Source organism: Adiantum capillus-veneris, chromosome 19 (assembly GCF_014529385.1).
Source record: "Adiantum capillus-veneris isolate H3 chromosome 19, ASM1452938v2, whole genome shotgun sequence".
Taxonomy (NCBI): domain Eukaryota; kingdom Viridiplantae; phylum Streptophyta; class Polypodiopsida; order Polypodiales; family Pteridaceae; genus Adiantum; species Adiantum capillus-veneris.
Genome location: NC_140949.1, coordinates 60,201,938 through 60,224,104, shown reverse-complemented (window position 1 = coordinate 60,224,104; position 22,167 = coordinate 60,201,938). Strand labels below are relative to the sequence as shown.

General features: G+C 43.3%; 2 pseudogenes; one reads left to right on the top strand and one right to left on the bottom strand.

The window, feature by feature from the left end:
* The first annotated feature begins 1,418 nt into the window (after window positions 1-1,418).
* Window positions 1,419-9,856, top strand: LOC147434104 (uncharacterized; annotated as a pseudogene).
* A 4,650-nt stretch (window positions 9,857-14,506) lies between these two features.
* Window positions 14,507-18,463, bottom strand: LOC147434103 (uncharacterized; annotated as a pseudogene).
* Between the last annotated feature and the right edge of the window lie 3,704 nt (window positions 18,464-22,167).

The window sequence follows — 22,167 nt, the reverse complement described above, 5'->3', positions numbered from 1 at the left end:
TCTCTATGTCCCTCCCTCCCATCTTCTTCTTCTTCTTCTCGACCTCTCCCACGTGCATATGATGCAGCTCCAACATCGAAAGTAAAGCACCACCTATCTATAGTGCACGCATGCACTTTTCCACCTCCAATGGTAGTGGAAAATGACTAATTAGTGATAATCCCATCATCTATTGTCCCTCCCCCCCCCTTTTTTTTTTTTTTTTTTGCAGTACTCACAATTGTGAGTGTTATCTAATATCTATTTAAAAAAGACAGCTTTCAAGGTCTATGTGCATGACTAGAAATAAGGCTAGACTTGGCTTCTGCTTGGACTTCTCACTATTGGCTTTTGAGCACCACTTTGGCTGCATTGCACTATTTTGATTGTAGGCCATGTCTGCCAGTTTGGCTCACTATGCCAACTCACCATCGGTGATAGTCGAGTCCCGACCAGCCGAACTCAGTGCTCAGTGCTCAGTGCTCAGTCCTTGAACTGAGCATTAACTTCTCGAAGGGTAGGCTACGAAGCTCCACCTAGCACACTAGGTTGGCCTTGATTTGAGGGAACCTTTTATAATTTATGCACCTCCATCGGCTCTTGTCTCTAAATAGTGTTGCTCACTGCTCCACCTGCACCCTCAAACCTAACCAACCAGCTTCATGTGCTGCAACTCTGCCCATTGAACTTTACCCTCGACCTAGTGCTCCTGCAGTCGGTGCTAGCTACCAAGGACGTATGCACAATCCCCTCACATCATCACACCACATGAAGCCTCCATCCTCTGATAGCTAAGGCCGACAACAAGACCACAGACGAGCAAACACCCAGACCACACTAGCACAAAAGAAGATACCATGCACTACCAACCATAGCCATCCGAGTCAGCACAAGTCCCAACAATGAGAACCCACATGAGAAAGCTACCAAAACACCTGCAACTCCAAGCTACAATCCCCCTGAAAGCGATCCTCCAAATATGTTAGGCCCTGCACGCTAGAATAGACTTGCTTAGCCTCTAGACTATATACACATGCACATTTAAGAAGCTCGTTCATGGGATTGATGGCGCAGAACTGGGGCGCGATCGGCGAGACGATCTGGATCGTCCGCGTGGCGGGGCCGGGCTCGGGGTAGGAGGTAAACCCAGGAGACCAATGGCGGGACGATGTGGCGCCAGGCGGGTGACGTGGCCTCTGGCGACGAGGTGCCACGTGGATAAAGGGACAGGTGGGTGGCCGGGGCGGCTTTCCATGTGCGGACAATGATTGTCAGTTAGGGCGTCGAAAGGGATTGCTTCATGCAAGGTGGGGTGGCGGGGTGGCGGGCCAGTTTCATATTTGAATTGGGGAAGGTCGTGCAACAGAGCAAGTGTAGGGGTGGGGGTAAACCCGGGCCTCTGAACAGGGGGCACAGGTGGGTGTTTTGTGTTGACAAAGATGCACGCCTGCGCCAGTGGAGGGGCAATGGTTGGGGGGCCTTGGAGGTGGGATCTGAATGGGTTGCTCTTGCAGCTACAAGGCCATGAGAGCTTCGGGGATCTTGATGGTGCTTGGAACGAGTCCGAGGGGGGGGGCGGTTAGCGCTTCGGATGAAAACTCAAGTGATATGGATGAGGTGGAAGAGTTCTTTGAAGAGCATCAAAGTGGGTGTTTGGATGCATTTGCTTTTGCATCAACTAGGTACTTTGCTTTTGATAGACAAACATTGTTACGAGACTAGGCACCCTCCTGTTGTAGTGGTTAGCTACAATTGGGATAGCTGGGCATAATGGTTAATTATGTGCTGTCTATTTATTTTACTAATTGAGTTGATGATGATTTTGTAGAGTGGAATGCGGGGAGTTGATGAAGAGGCGACGGCAACTACTCTTGGCCACTTTATATTTGCACAGTATCTTAGAACATCATTTCAATAAGCCATTATGGCTCTGTAAATAGTTGTAGTGGGAACTCCCCTTATGGGTCATGCAAGAACTAATGAGCTTCACTCATTTGCAAAAGTAAAGTGGTTGTAAAAGAGGGGCCTCAATTTTTGGCACCTTAAACTCAAAGTAATATATTAAATACCAACTCCACAGGAGAGGTGCCCTAGAGTTTGGGGCTAGATTTAGGCCTTTCTATTGCAGATTCTCTTCTCTACTCTCTTAAGCGATGGTTAATTTGCTGTGTACTCTCTAATCTAGTCTCCATCTCTTACACTCTCTTACAAGCATGTCTATGTCAATTCTATGTTTACTGTGTGTGTGTGTGTGTGTCATAGTATAGGTGAGTGTGTGTGCTTGGAAATTGGAAGAAGAGATGGACAGTTTGATGGTGATGGCTTGAAAGCTTGTGTTGAATATTCTAAGCGGTCGATCTCCCCCTCTTCTCCCAACAGTGGTATCAGAGCAACCAGGTTTGAGTAAATTGGCATCGGATTTCAATTTCAAGAAGGGAATTTCTCGAATCCACAACCTTGAAATTGCAATTTATCAAATTTGCAATACAAAGATTCAAGGATTCGTGGAAATTCAAAGCTTAATCGGTCTAATTTGCAAAACAAATTCTACTCGGTCATCAATTGGTGGCGAATCGACTACTAATCAGTAACCGGCTTCCAATTTCGGCTTCACGACGATTAAAAACGGGTATGCGCAACATCTATTTTGCGATAAATACTAAAATTTGTGGAAATATGACGTTACGGGTAGGAAGGTGAAAAGAAGATTCGAAAGAAGTTGGAATAAAAGCGATGGAACCGACTCGGCATAGGAGGATTCTGAAAGATTTTAGAAGGGTTGTACTCGACGGAATTAAGAGAGGAAATCTTCTCTAAAGCTTGGCGAATTTCACGTTGCAGAACGAAGTAGGCGATCACGGCTATCAAACAAAAGACGAAGAGAAATTGAAGGTCTTCCAAGGAAGCTTGAATCCCTCGAGCTGCAAATTCAAGCTTGAAATTCACCCCGAGCAACTCGAACCGAAGCACACTGTGGGACACAACCCTTGCATACAAAATCAATCTTAATTGACCTGCAATAAAAGTGCCTTTGATTGGTAGCAAGAGAATCGCCTTTGCTTGGGAAACATACTTTCCTACTATCACAAAGCCCAAGTTCCATTGTAGAAAGTGCTATCTCCCAAATCATGACAGCCTGCTGGTTTTCCTCTTGTAGTGGCTGCCAAGACATTATCATGCATAAAAGTTAACTTTACTTTAACTTTCAAGACTTTGAATTCACTGGTGCCTTTTTGAAAGCTTAAAAGTCTCCTTTTGCTATTTGCTATTGAAGTATCAAACCCACCAATTTAACTCAGAAGTCTTCCTTTGCTAAGAAGTCAATCACCCCTTCTTTCGATACTCTTGGTCCTCAACAAAACTCACCCATCCGCCACGGTAGCGAATCTTGGTCGACACCGATGAAAATTCTTCAGCTCCGGATTGGCCAAAAATAAAATAAAAAAATTAATCAACAGCAGCGGAGAAAAATTTTCTTTCGAAGTCGTCAAATTTTCAAAGAACAAAATTGATTCTTTTTGAAAATCAGCTATCACAATTGAGCTGACAATCATCCGCCAAGGAGCAGGTCACCTGAATAACTTGTGAAAAAATTTTGCGACTGCTACTGCTTTTTGCTTGGGGGTACGAGAGATCGGGCGCCACGAAATTCAACCAACTCGCAGACGCACCATCGAACCGCTCACTCTTTTGGCAATTTCCTAGCGCATCGCCATTCTGGACTGGACGCCAATGCGATTTTTAAGCTAAGTACATTTCATTTCTATTATTTATTTTACTCTCTCTCACTTATTCCGCATATTGCATCTGTAAATATCACTATATAGCCATTTTCAGCATTATTATTTGAAAAAAAAAAAAAAAACACACACACACACACATACGCAATCATGGCACACCTTCCTCAGGCACCCACGATTGCAGAGCAGCTTCAAAATTTGCAGCAGTCACTCACATATGAACGCATGCGAAGGCAAGAACTTGAAGATAAATTATTGTATTCTGCACGCACCGAATTTGCACTGGCACCCAAGCAAAACAAAATTAGCAGAAAAGCCTTCACTTTCAAAGATTTTGATGGCACTAAAGATGCTAGCACGGTTCTAGCATGGGTTAGTCAACTAGATGACTATTTTCATGATGAAGACTTTTCCGAACGTGAAATGGTAAAGTGTGCATCAAATCATCTCACTAGTAGCGCTGCATTGTGGTGGAACGCAACCAAACAACACGGTAGAAGACCACGCACCTGGCATGCATTCAAAAAAGTGTTTTTACCTCAATTTTTGCCCACACAATACAAAGCTAAAGCACGACGTCAATGGGATTTAATTCGACAGGGTCGAAATGAAGATGTACAGGGTTACACTGATCGTTTTTGGAACTGTTTAATTCAACTGCAAGCTATTGAACATGTTAGTCGCATGAAATTGAAGCGTAAGTACATATCAGGCTTGCCACTACAAATTGGTGCTGAGGTAGATTTTTTCGAACCAGATTCTCTGACAAAGGCTATTAATTTGGCTCTCAACGCAGAAAAGAAGAAAGGTGGACATTCCTCTCACACTGATCAACCTGCTAACACTAACCGCAACAAGAGACCTCCTTTCTCTACTAACTTTGACAGAAACAAACACCAAAGCCGTACTTTTTTCAAAAGACGTAGATTCGACAATTCTCCTACAACTGCTCAACCTCATATGAGCAACAACAACAACAACACCCAACAACGAGGCAACCAAAATTCTTTCAACCAGCGTTCTCCTCCAAATTCTAATGGTAACAAAAAGGTGAAGTATTTTAAATGCTTTCAGTATGGTCACTATGCAGATAAGTGCCCAAATGGTCATGCTAAGGGCAATGGTCAATCCAATGGCCATTCAAATGGAGTCAAAAGGAATTCAAATCAGAAACCCTTCAACAACAACCGCCCCAACAGAGCTACTCTTAACCTCATCGAAGATGCTACACCCGACGACAATGAAGTGGAAGTTAACTACGGTGAGGGATATGATCCTGATTATGATAACGATGACAACCCATCCTCAGGTACTCCTATATCTCCTCACACTTTGTTTAAAGTGCAAGGCACTGTTAAAGGTGAAAATGTCACCATTCTGCTAGATGATGGTGGTAGCCATGATTTCATTTCCACACGATTGGCACAACAACTATCACTCTCTAAAATTTCATCACCTCATAAGGTCAAAACTGTTTTTAATAATCAATGTTTTAATTGTAAAACTCAATTCAATGTTGAAGTTTGCATTGGTGAATTCACACAAGCACGTACATTTTTGGTAGCACCATTGCATGGACTCGATATGATTTTGGGAATGCCATTTCGTCACGAATTTGACCCGTTGATTAATTATAAAACACGTACAATGTCTCTCACTCATAATAATAAAACTTTCTCCATCCAAGCAACACTGGCACATCAAAAATTTCCACTCCTCTCTCACACTCAAGCCAAACGAGCAATTCAAAAACTGGGGAAAACATATCTAGTCTTGGTAAATCAAATTTCTGCTGAAACGGAAACTTCACATAACTCCACCCATGATGAATTCCTCTCTCAATTTAAAGATTGTTTCATGCATGATCTACCACCTAGAATTCCACCATCACGCCCCGAAGACCACAAAATTGACATCATACCGGGTAGTGAACCTCCTTGTAGAGCACCTTATCGTGTAAATCCTATCGCACACACGGAAATACAAAATCAAATCACTGATTTACTTGACCGAGGCCTAATCCGACGCAGTAGTTCACCATACGGAGCTCCGGTACTTCTTGTTAAGAAGAAAAATGGAACCTTTCGTATGTGTATCGACTACAGGGCTTTAAACAAGATCACCATTAAGAATAGATTTCCTATTCCTAGAGTGGATGATCTACTAGACAAACTGAAAGGGGCAAACATCTTTAGAAAAATTGACTTTAAATCAGGGTATCACCAAGTCAAAATGTTTGAACATGATGTCTACAAAATTGCTTTCAGAACACAAACTGGGCACTATGAATTTCTTGTCATGCCATTTGGTTTGACAAATGCACCAGCTACATTCACACGCATGATGAATCGCATTTTCATTGACCATCAAGATTTTGTGATTGTATTTTTTGATGACATTTTGGTATTCAGTAAATCTGAAGAAGAGCATAAGCAACATTTAACACGTGTATTTGATCTGCTTGCACAAAATCACTTGTATTTGAATCCTGAAAAGAGTTCATTTTTCCAATCTGAAATTGAATATTTGGGACACATTGTATCGGGTAAGGGAATACATGTAGATCCAAAGAAAATTGAAGCCATTCAATCCTGGCCTAGACCCAAAAACTTGCATGAGCTACGATCGTTTATTGGTCTTTGTAGCTATTACAGGAAATTTGTTCGTAATTTTGCTTACAAAGCACATTATTTGACTCTCTTGTTGAAGAAAAACATGCCTTATGAATGGACTGATTTGCAAGAAATCTCATTTAATGCACTTAAACATACTTTGACTAATGCACCTGTATTGCAATTGCCTGATTTTGAAAGACCATTCTTTGTGGTAGTCACTGATGCTAGTGGGAAAGGTATCGGTGCAGTCCTTATGCAAGATAACCATACAATTTCTTTCGAAAGTCGTAAATTCAAACCATCTGAAACAAAGTTCAGTACTTATGATAAAGAGTTGACTGCTGTGGTACATGCATTGAAAATTTGGAAACACTATGTAATGGGTACTGACTTGATCATTAAAACTGATCAACAAAGTATCAAATATTTACTTTCTCAGCCCTTAATAGATGATAGACATATTAAGTGGGCCGCTTTTATTCAAAGTTTCCAGCCCAACATTCAATACCAACCCGGTAAAGAAAACGTTGTAGTTGATGCTTTGAGTAGACGACCCTCACTTAATCATCTATCAACCATTACGGGAACTTCCTTTGACACTATGCCTGACACTTATGCACATGATGATGACTTCAAAACGACATGGTTGCACATGCTTGATAATTATGTACACACATTTCTCGAATACACTATTCAAGAAAACTTTCTTTATTTCAAACAAAAATTGTATGTGACTAAATCTTTTCGTACATTAATTATTGAAGAATTGCACAAACCACCTTATGCTGGACATAGAGGAGTTGCTGCAACTTTTCAAAATTTATGTCATGATTTCTATTGGCCTGCTATGAGAATGGATGTTAAACAGTATGTGTCAACTTGTTTGATTTGTCAAAAAATCAAAGCAGCTACAGGTAAGAAATTGGGACTTTTACACCCTCTCCCCATTCCTGAAAGACCTTGGGAACATATTTCCATGGATTTTGTTACTGGTTTCCCACTCACAATACACAAACATGACATGATATGGACTATTATTGATCGTTTCTCTAAACAAGCGTACTTTGTTCCATGTAAGAAAACACTCACAGCACATCAAGCTGCACTTTTGTTTCTGAAGACTGTTTTTTCACATCATGGTTTGCCTAAAGTGATTATTTCTGATCGAGACTCAAAATTTTGTAGTGCTTTTTGGACTACTGTATTTGAAAATCTTGGCACTACACTTGACTTCACTTCTGCATTTCATCTTGAATCTAATGGCCAAACCGATGTCACCAACCGCACTATTATTGACTTGTTGAAGGCTTATGTTTCCTCTCAACCTAAGAAATGGGATGACTACCTACATATTTTGCAATTTTCATACAATAACACCACTCACACTGCCACGGGTAAATCTCCCTTTGAAATTGTATATGGTCACTCACTTCCTACTCCTGCTTCACGTCTTTCTAATGTTGTGCATGTCGCTGATGATTTCACTACTGACTTTCATGATATTTTTGCAAGTGTGCATTCTGCCATTAAACACTCACAAGAACTTTACACCAAGCATGCTAACAAGCACCGCAAGGCACACCAATTCAAACAAGGTGATCATGTTTTACTTCGCATCGAAAAATGACGGATCAAAAGTGTTGATACTAATATCTTTGTTAAGCTTGCTCCTCGTTTTTATGGACCTTTCAAAATTTCAGTTGTCATTAACGATGTTTCTTTTCGTTTAGACCTACCTGCACATTGGCACATTCACAATGCCTTTCACATTAGTCTTTTACGCCCATTCCGAGGACCCCTACCTACACACCACATTTATGAAGACCCACCTTCACTTGTAGACCAAGAAGAGCAACTCATCCCTGACAAAATAGTTGACCATGACACCACTACTACACGCACTGGAATGGTTTATAACCGTTACCTTTTGACTTTCAAAGGCCACCCTAGAGAGGATGCCAAATGGATGCCTGAAAAGTTTTTTCGCCACTTTCCCGACCTTCTCCACACTTTCCATCACTCACGGTCCAGTTGATTTCTCTATTGAGCAATTGAGGACAGTTGCTATCCGTGGTGGGAGGGATGTTACGAGACTGGGCACCCTCTTGTTGTAGTGGTTAGCTGCAATTGGGATAGATGGGCGTAATGATTAATTATGTGCTGTCTGTTTATTTTTCTAATGGAGTTGATAATGATTTTGTAGAGTGGAATGCGGGGAGTTGATGAAGAGGCGACTGCAACTACTCTTGGCCACTTTATATTTGCACAGTATCTTTGAACATCATTTCAATAAGCCACTATGGCTCTGTAAATAGTTGTAGTGGGAACTCCCCTTATGGGTCATGCAAGAACTAATGAGCTTCACTCATTTGCAAAAGTAAAGTGGTTGTAAAAGAGGGGCCTCAATTTTTGGCACCTTAAACTCAAAGTAATATATTAAATACCAACTCCACAAGAGAGGTGCCGTGGAGTTTGGGGCTAGGTTTAGGCCTTTCTCTTGCAGATTCTCTTCTCTACTCTCTTAAGCTATGGTTAATTTGTTGTGTACTCTCTAATCTAGTCTCCATATCTTACACATCTCTTACACTCTCTTACAAGCATGTCTATGTCAATTCTATGTTTACTGTGTGTGTGTGTGTGTGTGTGTGTGATAGTCTAGGTGAGTGTGTGCGCTTGGAAATTGGAAGAAGAGATGGACAATTTGATGGTGATGGCTTGAAAGCTTGTGTTGAATATTCTAAGCGGTCGATCTCCCCCTCTTCTCCCAACAAACATACAGCTTATGATAGCTTCTATCGAAAGTGGCGAAACGATTACCATAAGTGCTCTCAAAGCCCATGACAAGCGAGGTGTGCTAGACTTGAAAAAATGGGCAAGAATGAGGGATTCACTCCACGTAATGGTTGGCCAAGGTGGATCTTCGCATCTTGTTATTGGGAATGGAAAGTTGATTGCATGTATAGAAGATTGGGAAAGCATTGTTTCGGCATGCCACTCAAACGACCATTTATGCTTGCGGGCAACGATGGCATCCATTGCATGTACATGGTGCACAAGTATTAGACAACATGGAATCCCACTTGCTTATGTGAAGGAGTTTTTGGACTTGTGTGTTTGTGCATCGTTGCCCGGGTTGGGGGAATTGGAGAGCCATGACACCACTTCCATAGAAAATTACCCGGGTTTGCAAGACAGACAAAAGAGTCCCGGCAAGGATGAAGGTGGTGTTGAGGAACAAACAGCGCTGATGGATGATATTCAAAATGTGATCAACGCTATTTCCATCAAGCACAAGGCTAGATTGGTAGAGCGGCAATCATCGTCGTCGAGGGGCTTCATTCAACTTGTGTGTCATCGCAATGGGGAGGCACGAAGAAAGGGCCACAATCATCGAAGACTGCGCACATCAAAGAAGTGTGGATGCCCGTTTACTATCGTCATTCAACGCGTCTATGATATAAAGGAAAGTGTAAGGATAAGGGTTCATGTTGGGCACAAAGGTCATGTGCCGGGATCACGTGAGGATCTTTATCACTTGCCGGTGCATCCTACTGTGAGGAAATGATGCATGGAAGATTTGTTTGACGTTGGAACATGTCGTCATGTGGCAAAGATGAGTGTCTCCAAGGAGCTATTTCACTTCAATATGGCATTGCCGATAGAGCAAGTGTCACATAGATTCTTCATGATACCAAAGGAAATTCAAATGATGGCATATCAGCTCCGATCCGAAGGTAAATAAAGCCATGAATGTCTCCTTGCTGGGATAATCATAGGTTTGTATGGGCTTATATGTCATGGTGCCTGGGTTTATTTTGGGGTAGTGCCTGGGTTTATTTATTATATTGCTTGGGTTTATCTATCAGATTCATTTAAGACTTGAGTTTAATTGACTGCTTTTGTTTAGGGAGGCTAGGAAGCGATGACTGGTCTTCAATGTACCAAGAGGCTCTAAAATTAAAAGAGCAAAACAAAGTTCTCTATTGTCAACCCTACAACCCGGATGCCTTCGATGAGATGGAAAGGCCATTCATACTCATTATTCAGGATGATTGGATGCTCCGCATGTGCTTGCGTTTCTCAACAAACAATGCTTGGGCAATAGACTCCACATTCAAAACAAATGTTTTTGGGATGCCACTCTATGCAGCCGTATTTCCAAATCAAAATGGAATTGGTTTACCCTTGTGGTTTATGTTGTGCACAAATGATGTAGGAACATCTTAAGAAAGCATTTCTTTGCAAGTGACACTAAGTCTTGTGTTCCACAGAATGAACAGCATTCGCCCTCGAGCATTGGTGATTGACAAGTGTATAACTTTATTATTGGCTATCAATAAAGTGGTTCATGCTGATCAATCTTGTTGGGAGGTGGACAAAGATGGGACAACTCAACAAGTTGCATGTATTGTCTTGCTATGTTGGTTCCATACCAAGAAAGCATGGGTGGAGCACTTGCTTCCACAGGTTTGTAATATGGTTTTGTATATGTGTACGTGGGTTTATCTGCGTGTCAGAGGTTTATCTGTTAGTGCTTGGGTTTATCTATTAGTGCCTAGGTTTATTTGTCTGTGCCTGGGTTTATCTGTCTATGCTTGGATTTATTTGTTTGTGCCTGGGTTTATCTATCAATGCCTGGATTTATTTGATGGTGCCTGGGTTTATCTATCAGTGTCTGGGTTTATCTGTCAGTGCCTTGGTTTTTCTGTGTGTGAGAGCTTATCTGTGTGGACTTGGGCTGATATGGGTGAACTATAGATTATCTCGTATATGTTTCTTGATATGCCTGCCCACTTTTTTTGCAGGCTCCTAAGGAGATGTGTGAAACCCTATATGCATCAATGGAAAATCTAATGCAATGTTGTATAGAGGACAACTTCGAGGCTCGGTATGCCCAGTTGTTGATAGAATGTGAAGGCCACACTAATATTGTAAGGTATATATTCTGCAATGGTTGGGCCGCAAAGACATGCATCTGGCGACGAATGTGTCCAAAATACAGTCGTTTATTTCCACATGGGCATGTGGACACTACCAATTTGGTCGAGCGACTATGGCAGTATGTGAAATACACGCTTCTAGATGCAAGGATCAATCGATCAGCCTTGGATCTATTGCATGCCCTGGTGGGTGACTCCAACGCCAGGACACGAATGGGTGGCACTGCTATCGAGTTCTTTCGTCAGAAGCAAGAGATTGGTATAATATTTTCTTTTCATATTAATCAAAGCAAAGGCAATGGTTTTTTCTATGACTGCCTAGTAGGATTATTCGTTTGCATGAAGACTTGCATTTGTGCCTGGGTTTATAGTATGGTATAGGTTTATATGGTTGCCCGGGTTTATCTGTGTCTAGATTGCTTCTGAAGCTGATCACTGTATATTTTGTGTAGTTGACTCTGGAAAGCACAACATTTATGGAAGTGATCAACTACAGACCACAAGACTTGCACGAGGTGAAGAAATCTTAAGGAGATATGCAAATGACCCATCAACAATTCAAGTTATCGATGAAGCTGCACTCTTATTTAAGGTCTTGAGCATGTCATCCACAAGGACATGGTATCAAGTTAGTATACAATCGGCATATTGTGACTGCCCATATTGGTTTAGCAACTGCAAGCATCTATATGGAATGTGACTCATCTTAAGGGACTTCTTTTCTCATATTAGCCATATTCTACCCATCATTGACACAGCCCGAGAGCTAGTCGTGGAGCACGATCCTGAACAGTTTGAGGATACTACCATCGATGTAGAGCCTTCTCCAACACAAGTTTTGACCCAATGCATTGAAGAGTTAAAAGAACTCTTGCACAACATTGAAGAGGGCATTCCATCATATAGTGACTCAAAGATCTTGTCATTGGTGGGGCAAGTGCGAGCAGCATATGTTGGCCTCTTTGCTCAAAGAGCACCCATGGAGATCGATTTGCCAAAGAAGGGAAGTGTAACACAAGTACAGGCACATGTAACTGTCACTCGACTTGGGCATGGCCAACCTAAGCCAGAAGGAGTAAATATGCAAATCACGGTGCCCACACGGCCTGCTAAACAAACGGGTGCCTTGCGACAGAAGCTTCAAAGGGGCCGTAAGCGAGTTCGGTTTGCTTCGCAAAGGCGGGTTTACTGTCATCATTGTTGCACAAAGACTTTCTTGGTGTACGAGGGGGTCGATACATGCCACACTTGCAATGCATTGTTGCCTATGACTCCACGGCTAAGAGCTCAAGAAAAGCTAGGAGCATTGATAGGCCGACAAGCCTTGTTGTTTCATGGGTCTAATGCTTATGAATGCCTTGTTACATTTGTGGTATACGGACCAAACAATGACGATGAGCGTTTTTTTGATCTGAAGTTCAATGATGGGGAAACCATGCATGGAGTATTGGCATCAACTCATCGAATTGTACTTTTGTAAAATTGAGCAGTAAACATCTTCCTCTTGCCTTGCTGTTTTGCCCGGGTTTATCTGTATCCCATGTTTGGTTATTTGTACTATTTTTGGACCTCTCAATCACCTACCATATCTTTTCACCTGAAACTGAGTAGTGAACATCTTCCTCTTGTCTTGCTGTTTTGCCCGGGTTTATCTGTATCCCATGTTTGGTTATTTGTACTATTTTTGGACCTCTCAATCACTTACCATATCTTTTTACCTGAAATTGAGCAGTAAACATCTGCCTCTTGTCTTGCTGTTTTGCCCGGGTTTCTCTGTAACCCATGTTTGGTTATTTTTACTATTCTTGGACCTCTCAATCACCTACCATCTCTTTTCACCTGAATATGGCAAGTTTTAAACTTATTATTATGGTGGTAAAGGAGTGGACTATTCTTACTTTGTACAACTTGATAGGCTTTTTGTTTTTCTTTCAATCAACCTTATACCTGTTTTGGGTTTTTCTCAACCTATCGGCACTACTTCTTGTCTTGTGATGGAGAATTTTGACTCATTACCTTCCCTAAAATAATTTTCAATACCTCTGCTTTATACACTTAATTCCATACCTATTTTAATTGACCATGGGCGACCTCTTTATGTGGCAGTTCATTCTCGATGCCCTCTTAGGATTGTATTTCTTGTGCAACTATTAGGTGTATAGTTTTTCTCAACTTTGATAGAGATTGCAGTGTCTATATAGTTAGATTTAAGTTATACAATAATAAATTTTTATGTTAATATTAGACTAATTAGGTTCAAACACACACACTGAGAGAGAGAGAGAGAGAGAGAGAGAGAGAGAGAGAGAGAGAGAGAGTTTAGTTGTAGAAATGTACGTGATGCAAGTGGAGAAGATATTTGTCCTTCTAGTATGATTGTCTTATACTCTTGGCAGCATCTTCCTTTCCTCTTTCTACCATCATCATTGTGGATTTTCACTACGAGCACTAATACTACTACCACTACTAATAGCTTAGGCACAATGGCAATGTCAATGTTTTTTTTGAAATTGTCCAAGGAAAACCAAATGCATGACTAACGCACCAAAACATAAAACACGATGAGGCCTCATAAAACATTGGATGAGTTTTCGTGTGTGTGTGTGTGTGTGTGTGAGAGAGAGAGAGAGAGAGAGAGAGAGAGAGAGAGAGAGGCTTTCAAACCATATGGTGAAATTTACCATGATACCAAACAACACAACTTGCAAATACAACCACAAAATCTACTCACTTCACAGGCTTTCACATATACCATGGATGTCTACCCAAGGCACACTATTCAAACTATGAAGCAACTTAACTTCATAGCTTAAGCCAAGAGAGAGAAGGTAAAGCCAACACATTGCATGCTAAAGCTCATGAGTATGTGATGCAAGTTCATACAAACAACATTTTCTAAGTTTGCAGCACACTATACAAATAACATATAAACCATGAATGCAAACCACTATACAAATAACATGTCAACTCGGACAACATATCAACCCAGGAAATCCGTAAAACCTAGACTTATTTGATAACCGATAAAGTAAAGCCATTACACATATCAACCCAGGCAATCCATAAACCCAGACTTAATTTAACATCCGAACATGTAAACGTCACGGTGGATAACATGTCAACCCAAAAAAATTGTAACACAAAATTGTTTTAACCACCTAAAGCCGAGGAGAGAATGAAAAGTTCACATTCCATGTTAGAGCTGATAAGTATGTGAAACAAAATCATACAAACGACATAGTCTCTCAAAACAATCTCAAGCAGGTGAAGATAAAATCTCTTGCGCCTCATCCTCGTCACTACTAACATCTTGGGCACCATCCTCACTGTCCCCTTTGCCACTTCCACCGTCGTCATCCTCGTCATCAGTCCCATCATCCTCACCGTCATCATCGCCACCACTTATGTCACCCCCACCATCGTCATCACTGCCACCACTTATGTCATCACCACCACCACTTATGTCATCACCACCACCACTTGTGTCACCCCCACCATCGTCATCATCGGCACCACTTATGTCACTCCCACCATCGTCATCATCGGCATCCCCATCGCTACCATAATCGGGATCATCATCCCCACTCCCACCCTGGTTAGACTCGTCATCACTCCCTCCGCTACTCCCCCCGCTGCTTTTATCCTCGTCACTATGAACAATCAAGGTCCCCACTTTGATCTGGCGTTGCAATAAAACAGATTAATTTAAACTCAGACATAGAATAAACCCGGGCACTTACAAAAACACAAACCCGATTAAAATAGTAAAGTTGGCTTCTATGACCATAGAACTTACCCTAGATTTGTATCCTTCCTCCACATGACTCTTGATCTCCTTTTCATTGCCTCTTCCTTTTAATCGATCGTTTTCATGCGATTGGCCACAAATTGCATGATAAAAGTATCTTTCTTCATGGCCGTTTGAGCCTTGCGCGGAAGAACGTCCCAAGTGAGGGCTGCCCTATTCTTTTCTCTCTCTCCTCAATCCTCTTGCGATTTACTGCAAACTTTCGACTCACATCCTTAAAGCGCTGTTGGGCCCGTACCTGATCTCGTATACTTGACTTGGGCACGTCGTTGTTGACACTCCCTTGAGGCCGCCCTCCGAGACTTTGAGGGATGAAGACATCCAGCCCATGTACTTTCTTTAAGTGTTGAATCATCCGTGATCGCTTCTCCATGAGAGTGTTCCGACTCGCACATGGTGGTTTAGCCCGACAAATCCTCACCAACTTACCCCCATTGATAACCTCAACATAAGGCGTCTACATCCAATACAATACAAAAGGCAAAGCAAGTCAGTGACATATAAACCGGGGCAATAAAAATTACTAGACAGAGAGAGAGTTGCACACCATGCCGTGACAGGTAAACCCGGGCAATAAGAATACTAGATAGCGAGAAAGAGAGTTGCACACCATGTCGTGACAGATAAACCCGGGCAATAAGAATACTAGAGAGAGAGAGAGAGAGAGAGAGAGAGAGAGAGAGAGAGAGAGAGAGAGAGAGAGAGAGAGAGAGAGAGAGAGAGAGAGTTGCACACAATGCTGTGACAGGTAAACTGGGGCAATAAGAATACTAGACAGAGAGAGAGTTTCACACCATGCCGTGACAGAAGAATACTAGAGAGAGAGAGAGAGAGAGAGAGAGAGAGAGAGAGAGAGAGAGAGAGAGAGAGAGAGTTGCACACCATGCCGTGACAGATAAACCCAGGCAATAAGAATACTAGAGAGAGAGAGAGAGAGAGAGAGAGAGAGAGAGAGAGAGAGAGAGACAGAGAGAGAGAAAGAGAGAGTTTCGCACCATGCCGTGACAGATAAACCCGGGCAACAAGAATACTAGAGAGAAAGAGAGAGTTGCACACCATGCCGTGACAGATAAACCTAGGGACTTCTTACCACAGTTGTGGAGGTAGTACAGCTTGCCCCTGATTGTTTTGCTCTCTTTACTTGAAGCTTGGGCCACTTTGAAGAGCCCACAAGGGCAAGAGCCTTATCCACCGGCCCTTCATCCTCTTGCCCCATCTCCACATGCTTTTTAGCCTTATTCTTCACACCATCCCTCTTTAGAGCAATCTTAACCTCCGGCACCTTCTCCAACTACCCCTTGCCCGTGTGCCCTTTCACCTTGACCTAACCATTTTATCAAAGAAGAGGAAAACCATAAGATTAAAAAAAACAATTCATTGGCTTCTTGCACAACACTTGAGGGGCTTACCTCATCAACAACAAGTTTCCGCTTGACGGGATCACGGACTTCCACCTCTTTCATCCTCTTCAACCTCTTCACATTTTGTTGCTCGGGGACCGCCGTACCTTCTTTCTCTTTCACATTGGCCTTGGCCTTTCTCTTGTTCACCTATGACAATGCACTCAGACATTTCATTGCAATAGGCTGCCTAGGGCCATTTGTTGCATACCTGTGTCTTGGGTGGCTCGGAGCCTGCTGTGCCACTCAACTTCTTTGCTTGACCACTCATTTGAACCTTCAAGGGACTTGATCCTTCAAGCACAATTATATCATGCACACATTGCCACCCGTGAACACCTTACAGCCGACACAATTTTCAAAAAAATTGCACAATACCCGGGCACTGACAGATAAACCCGGGCACAGTCTTACCATTTTAGTTTGTTGGTCCTCCTTTGGAGCCTTAGGAGCCTTTGGAGCCCCTGGTCGGGTGCCCACTGTGCCGCTCATCTCCTTTGACTGGCCGCTTTTTTGAGCCTTGAACGTGCCTGATCCTTTAACCAGATTCAAACCCTGCACATCTTAAACACCGAGGAGCACTTAATAGCTAGCGATACTCGGGAACTGACAGATAAACCCAGGCATTTCTCCTACCTGTTTTGTTGGTTGGATCTCCTTTGGGGCCTTTGGGGCCAGGGCCTTCTTCATACTAGCATCTTGGCATGGCTCCTGAGGTACATCCGATGACAGAGGAGCATCTTGACCCTGCACAAATCTTACATGTTTTGTTGGTTGGGCCTCCTTTGGGACCTTTGGGGCCTTTGGGGCCTTCTTCAAAATAGAGCCTTGGCCTTGCTCTCGAGGAACCTCCGCCGACAAAGGAGCATCTTGGCCCGGTGGCATTGCAATCTTCAAAGGCGTTCCAATCTTTGGGGCCTTTGGAGCCTTCTTTGAAACAACACCTTGGCACGGCTCTCGAGGTACATCCGCCGACAGAGGAGCATCAATCTTCAAAGGCGTTGCCCTCTTCAAACCCTGCACATGTGAACACTTAACAGCAGGCACAAATTTCCCTTAAACCACACAAATATTCGGGCAATGACAGATAAACCCGAGCATTTACAAGAAGAGTCCTACCTGTTTTGTGCGTTGGATCTCCTTTGGGGCCTTTGGGGCCTTTGGAGCTTTCTTCGAAGCAGCACCTTGGCACGCCTCTCGAGGTACATCCGCCGACAGAGGAGCATCTTGGCCTTGAGGCATTGCAATCTTCAAACCCTGCACACGTTGGAACAAATAAACCCAAACGTCCACAAATAAACTCGAACATTCACAGGTAAACCCGAGAACTGTCTTACTTGTTCTGGTTGTTGGGCCTTTAAAGCCCTCTTCTTCCCTTCCTTGGTCACAGCAGCCAGCAGGCTTGCATGGCTCCGGTTCTACAGCCGCCAATGGAGGAACATCGTCATTGTTTGGTCCTTTTCCCGCTTTCTTCTTCCTTTCCCCGGTCACAGCAGCTGTCTTGACCAACGAAGGCTCTGGAACAACATCGGGCTGAGACACTGCAAGAAGGAGCTCCCCCCCCACCTCTTTGACCTCCTCAACCGGCGTTGGCCCCGCCCTCAACCGCATGGCTCTCATCGCAGGCGGCTTTTTGGCTCCCCCCCAGCCCTTCCAGCAGGCTTCTTTGGCGGTGGTGTAGAGTAGGCGCCCCTCATTCCCTTCCTCCCTCCCTTCTTCGCCTTGCCCGACATCTCTGCGCAATCCTGGACAGAGCTCCCCCTTGCCCGCAATGCCCTTGAAACCCCCTGGACAGACCTGCGCGATGCCCTGAAACACCCCCTCAAACCCCAAAACAGAGGTGGCAATGTTGAACGCCCATCTTGCAAGCTGCACTACGAGGTGCAAAGTGAAAGCAACCCGGGCGACAGGGCGGGACGACCTGAAGGCTCCCCTCACTGCCTGAGGTGAGGTGAGGTGACACACCCCACTTCAAAATCATGGCGGGTGATCCCGTCGGATTTCCCCCCCCCGTCATAATTCGTGCCGACGTGGATCGTCCGTCGCCATCTCACCCACGTCTCGACGACACGTCACCCGCCGGCGCCATGTCGTCCCGCCATTCGTCGCCCAGGTTTACCTCCTATTCTGAGCCCGACCCCGCCATACGGACGATCCAGATCGTCTCGTCGATCGCGCCCCAGTTCCGCGGTGTCGATCCCATGAGCGAGCTTCTTAAATGTACATGTGTATATAGTCCGGAGGCTTGCCTAGTGCTTAGTGCTTGACAGACGGACCAGCTTGAAAAGAGGAGACGACACACCTGCGGTAGCCCGATAACTTGCTTGGAAGGTACCTGCTGCCCACAGATCAGGCCCGCCCCTCTATGTGTCAGCTCTGCTAGATTTGTAAATCTTCACCCTCGCCAGCGAGGAGATGATGTTCCCATAGCAGGAGGTCCCCACGGGGGTGTGCCAATTGCTTCTCTCTCTCTCTCTCTCTCTCTCTCTCTCTCTCTCTCTCTGTGCATTAGATCTTCCTAGGAATATTGTTCTCAAGATGTTAAAAGTTCTCCTCTTCTTCGTCTTGGGAATATTGTTCCCGAATCCCACGACAAGCTGAAGCTGGTAAGGATGCTTTGATGTTGTGGCAAATATGCAAGAAGCTGAGGGCGGCACCTAAGAGAGACATCCTTGCATGGTTGACTTTTTAACATTCAGAAACTTTATGCACTAATTGCAAGCTTTAATTAGGCAGAAGAGATTTTCTCTATTTGCTACCGTAGACAACACCGCGAGTTTAGAGCTCCATTGTTGCCATCTGAAAGCTTTCTAAAGTTTTGTTTCTGTGCTTTGAGGGCTTGAGCTTCCTTAACCATATATATTTCAAGAGAACTATTGCAGCTACGAGGTTCCAAAAGCATTATTATGAAAGCCTCTGAGGCCAGCTAAACCTCTTGTAAGTGCTATTGGCTTACCCCCTGCATCAAAATTGAATTACCCCTATGATTGGCGTATGAAAATAAGCACAAGGGTAAATTTTTCATCTTACGAGTTATCCACTGCATTTGGGGGGTACCTAACATTCACAAGCTTCCCGACTAGGTCTCCTCAAACTTAGACAAAATCTTCAAAACAAATTTATCATGTATTTATTTCAAGAGAGACATCCATGATGTATAACATTGCAAGCGGACAGTATGGTTACGGAGTTTCATTTGCAAGATTTTGCATATAGATATATAGTCCTGCAATTTCTATTTCTACTTCAATTAAAAGGGTTGGAGATTCAGGTGAGAATCCGGACGCATCTCTGCATATGCGAATTTCGACAGCTCACTCGGTCTCTTCAAGTTCCTTCTTGACGTGGTTGCTATGTGTTGTAGCTTGGAAACATGTGCCTCGTTGGCATCTCATGCAATCATGTACTTGAAGGCATGTGGATGGGTAAAAGAATTCATGATGATATTGTCTTGTTGAAAGAAAACATCGTGCTTGGCACTGCCTTGGGTCTACATGCATGCCAAATGTGGTGTAGTTCATAAAGCACAAAAAATGCTTGAGGAGCTTCCTGCCCAGGATGTCGTCTCTCGAAATGTACATGATCATGGGATATGCCCCACTTGGGTAGGGCCAAGGAGCTCTGGATTGTTTTCAGCAGATGCGATGTCGTGCTTGGCATTGCCTTGGTTGACATGTATGCCAAATGTGATGACTTCATAAAGCACGAAAAGCACTTGAGGATCTTCCTATTCAGGATGTTGTCTCTTGGATTGCACTGATTGTAGGATATGCCCAACTTGGATAGGGGCAAGGAGCTCTGGAAAATTTTCAGTGCTTGTGAAGTGAGAGTGTCTCTCCAGATGCAATCACATACGCTCTTCGCTGTTTTCAGATGATGCAAACGGAGCACTTTCTTGATCTATGGTACAAAAGCTCTAAACAAGCGGTCATCGGCAACCCACCATCAGAGGAGCCAATTTTGATTGAACTTGCCGATGTCAGGTGATCTGGGATCCGTCTCCTGCCCTGTTCCAAGAGCAACAATGGAATGGAGCAGCACGGGGCACAATCTGAACGGGCAATATTATGGCATACCATAAGTGTAGCTGTAAGCGCCCGCCATGTACTATAGATAGAAGACAAATTGCAGCTAGCAATATATAAGTAGGGCATGGTAGCCTCTCTCTCTCTCTCACTCTCTCTCTCTCTCTCTCTCTCTCTCTCTGCGGTGCCTTCTCCCATAGTCTCATTCGTGACGATGTGAATGATGGTTGTCCCTTTGTGTTTGTAGCGGGTCGACAGCATCCACTTGCACACGCTGCATGCCATTTTGAGGAATTAATATGCTGCAGTTGGAGCTTAATTCTGCCTTCAGCCACACTATACCTCGTCCCCTAGCCCAAGTCGTCGACCTCCAAGGTTGCAACCTATTGTTGCCAACTTGCATCCCTTGCCTTGCACCCGGCTCTGCTTTGATCCCCCCCCCCTCTCTCTCTCTCTCTCTCTCTCTCTCTCTCTCTCTCTCTCTGCCTGCGCATCAAGAGCAATGAACAATTGACAGTTGCTTTTCCTCTTGGACAGATGTAGTTCGTTATTCACACTCACTCTTCAAGGGAGACATCCAAGTCAATGCCAATGTTCGAAAAAGGTTTGCCTCAGCTTAGCCTTGAGACATATAATTTGAAAATCAAGATGAGCCGGTTGCAAACCAAGGAAGAAAAACCGATAAAATATACAAGAAAACAGTTCAAAAATCTTGCAAATTGAGAAAATTCTACTAGTGTTTTCGGTTTGCATCTTGGCAAGGAGGAAACCTCTACTATAGCCAGTTCACATGCGAACCAGCTGCAAACTGGTTCCCGTTGGAAACTGTGTGCCTTTAGTTCACATGGTCGCAAAAAAACGAAGCAAAAAGGAGCTTTTGTTTCCGAATACTCAACCCGATAACCAAAACAGACGTGTAAACTGCACGATCGTTTGTCTTTTTCGCAGTTGCACTCTCGCTTCACCCCCAAGAGGTGACTAGTCTTGCTGATGTGGCAATCGCTTTTGGTGGAACTACAAGCTCAATGGCACCATGTGTGCACCACAGGAGCATAAAAGTTGATCAAGAGCCGAATGATAAAAGTATCCGAGATAAATTTGGACATGACATGGTCAACCAAAGACTTTTGTGGAGCAACAATAAAACATGGGAAAATTACCAAAATACCCCTCTAATTTGTGGAAATTTCCAAAATACCCCTCAAATTTCAAAAATTCCCAAAACACCCCCAATATTTTGTCATAAATTCCCAAATTGCCCTTCAAATTTTCCAAATTCCCCAAAATACTCTTAGTTGTGAAATTAAATTTCTCCAAAGATTAAAAAATTTGTAGCTTTTTGTAAGAAGACTCATTGCTTATCAATGTAAGATGCTAAATCCAGAATTTAAATTGATTATGTAGGCTTTGGAGATTAATTGCTTCATTATCTTTAGACATAATTGCCTTTTTTGTGAGGTAATTTGTGGCAAGTTACATGCTAAGCATGCAAAAACGGATCTCAATTATAAAAAGGAATAAAGATTGAAAAATCTTAAACAATCCAACCAAAATAGATACAAGGGTATTCTGGGAATTTTTGAAATTTGAGGGGTATTTTGAAAATTTCCACAAATTAGAGGGGTATTTTGGTAATTTTCCCATAAAACATATATGGGAA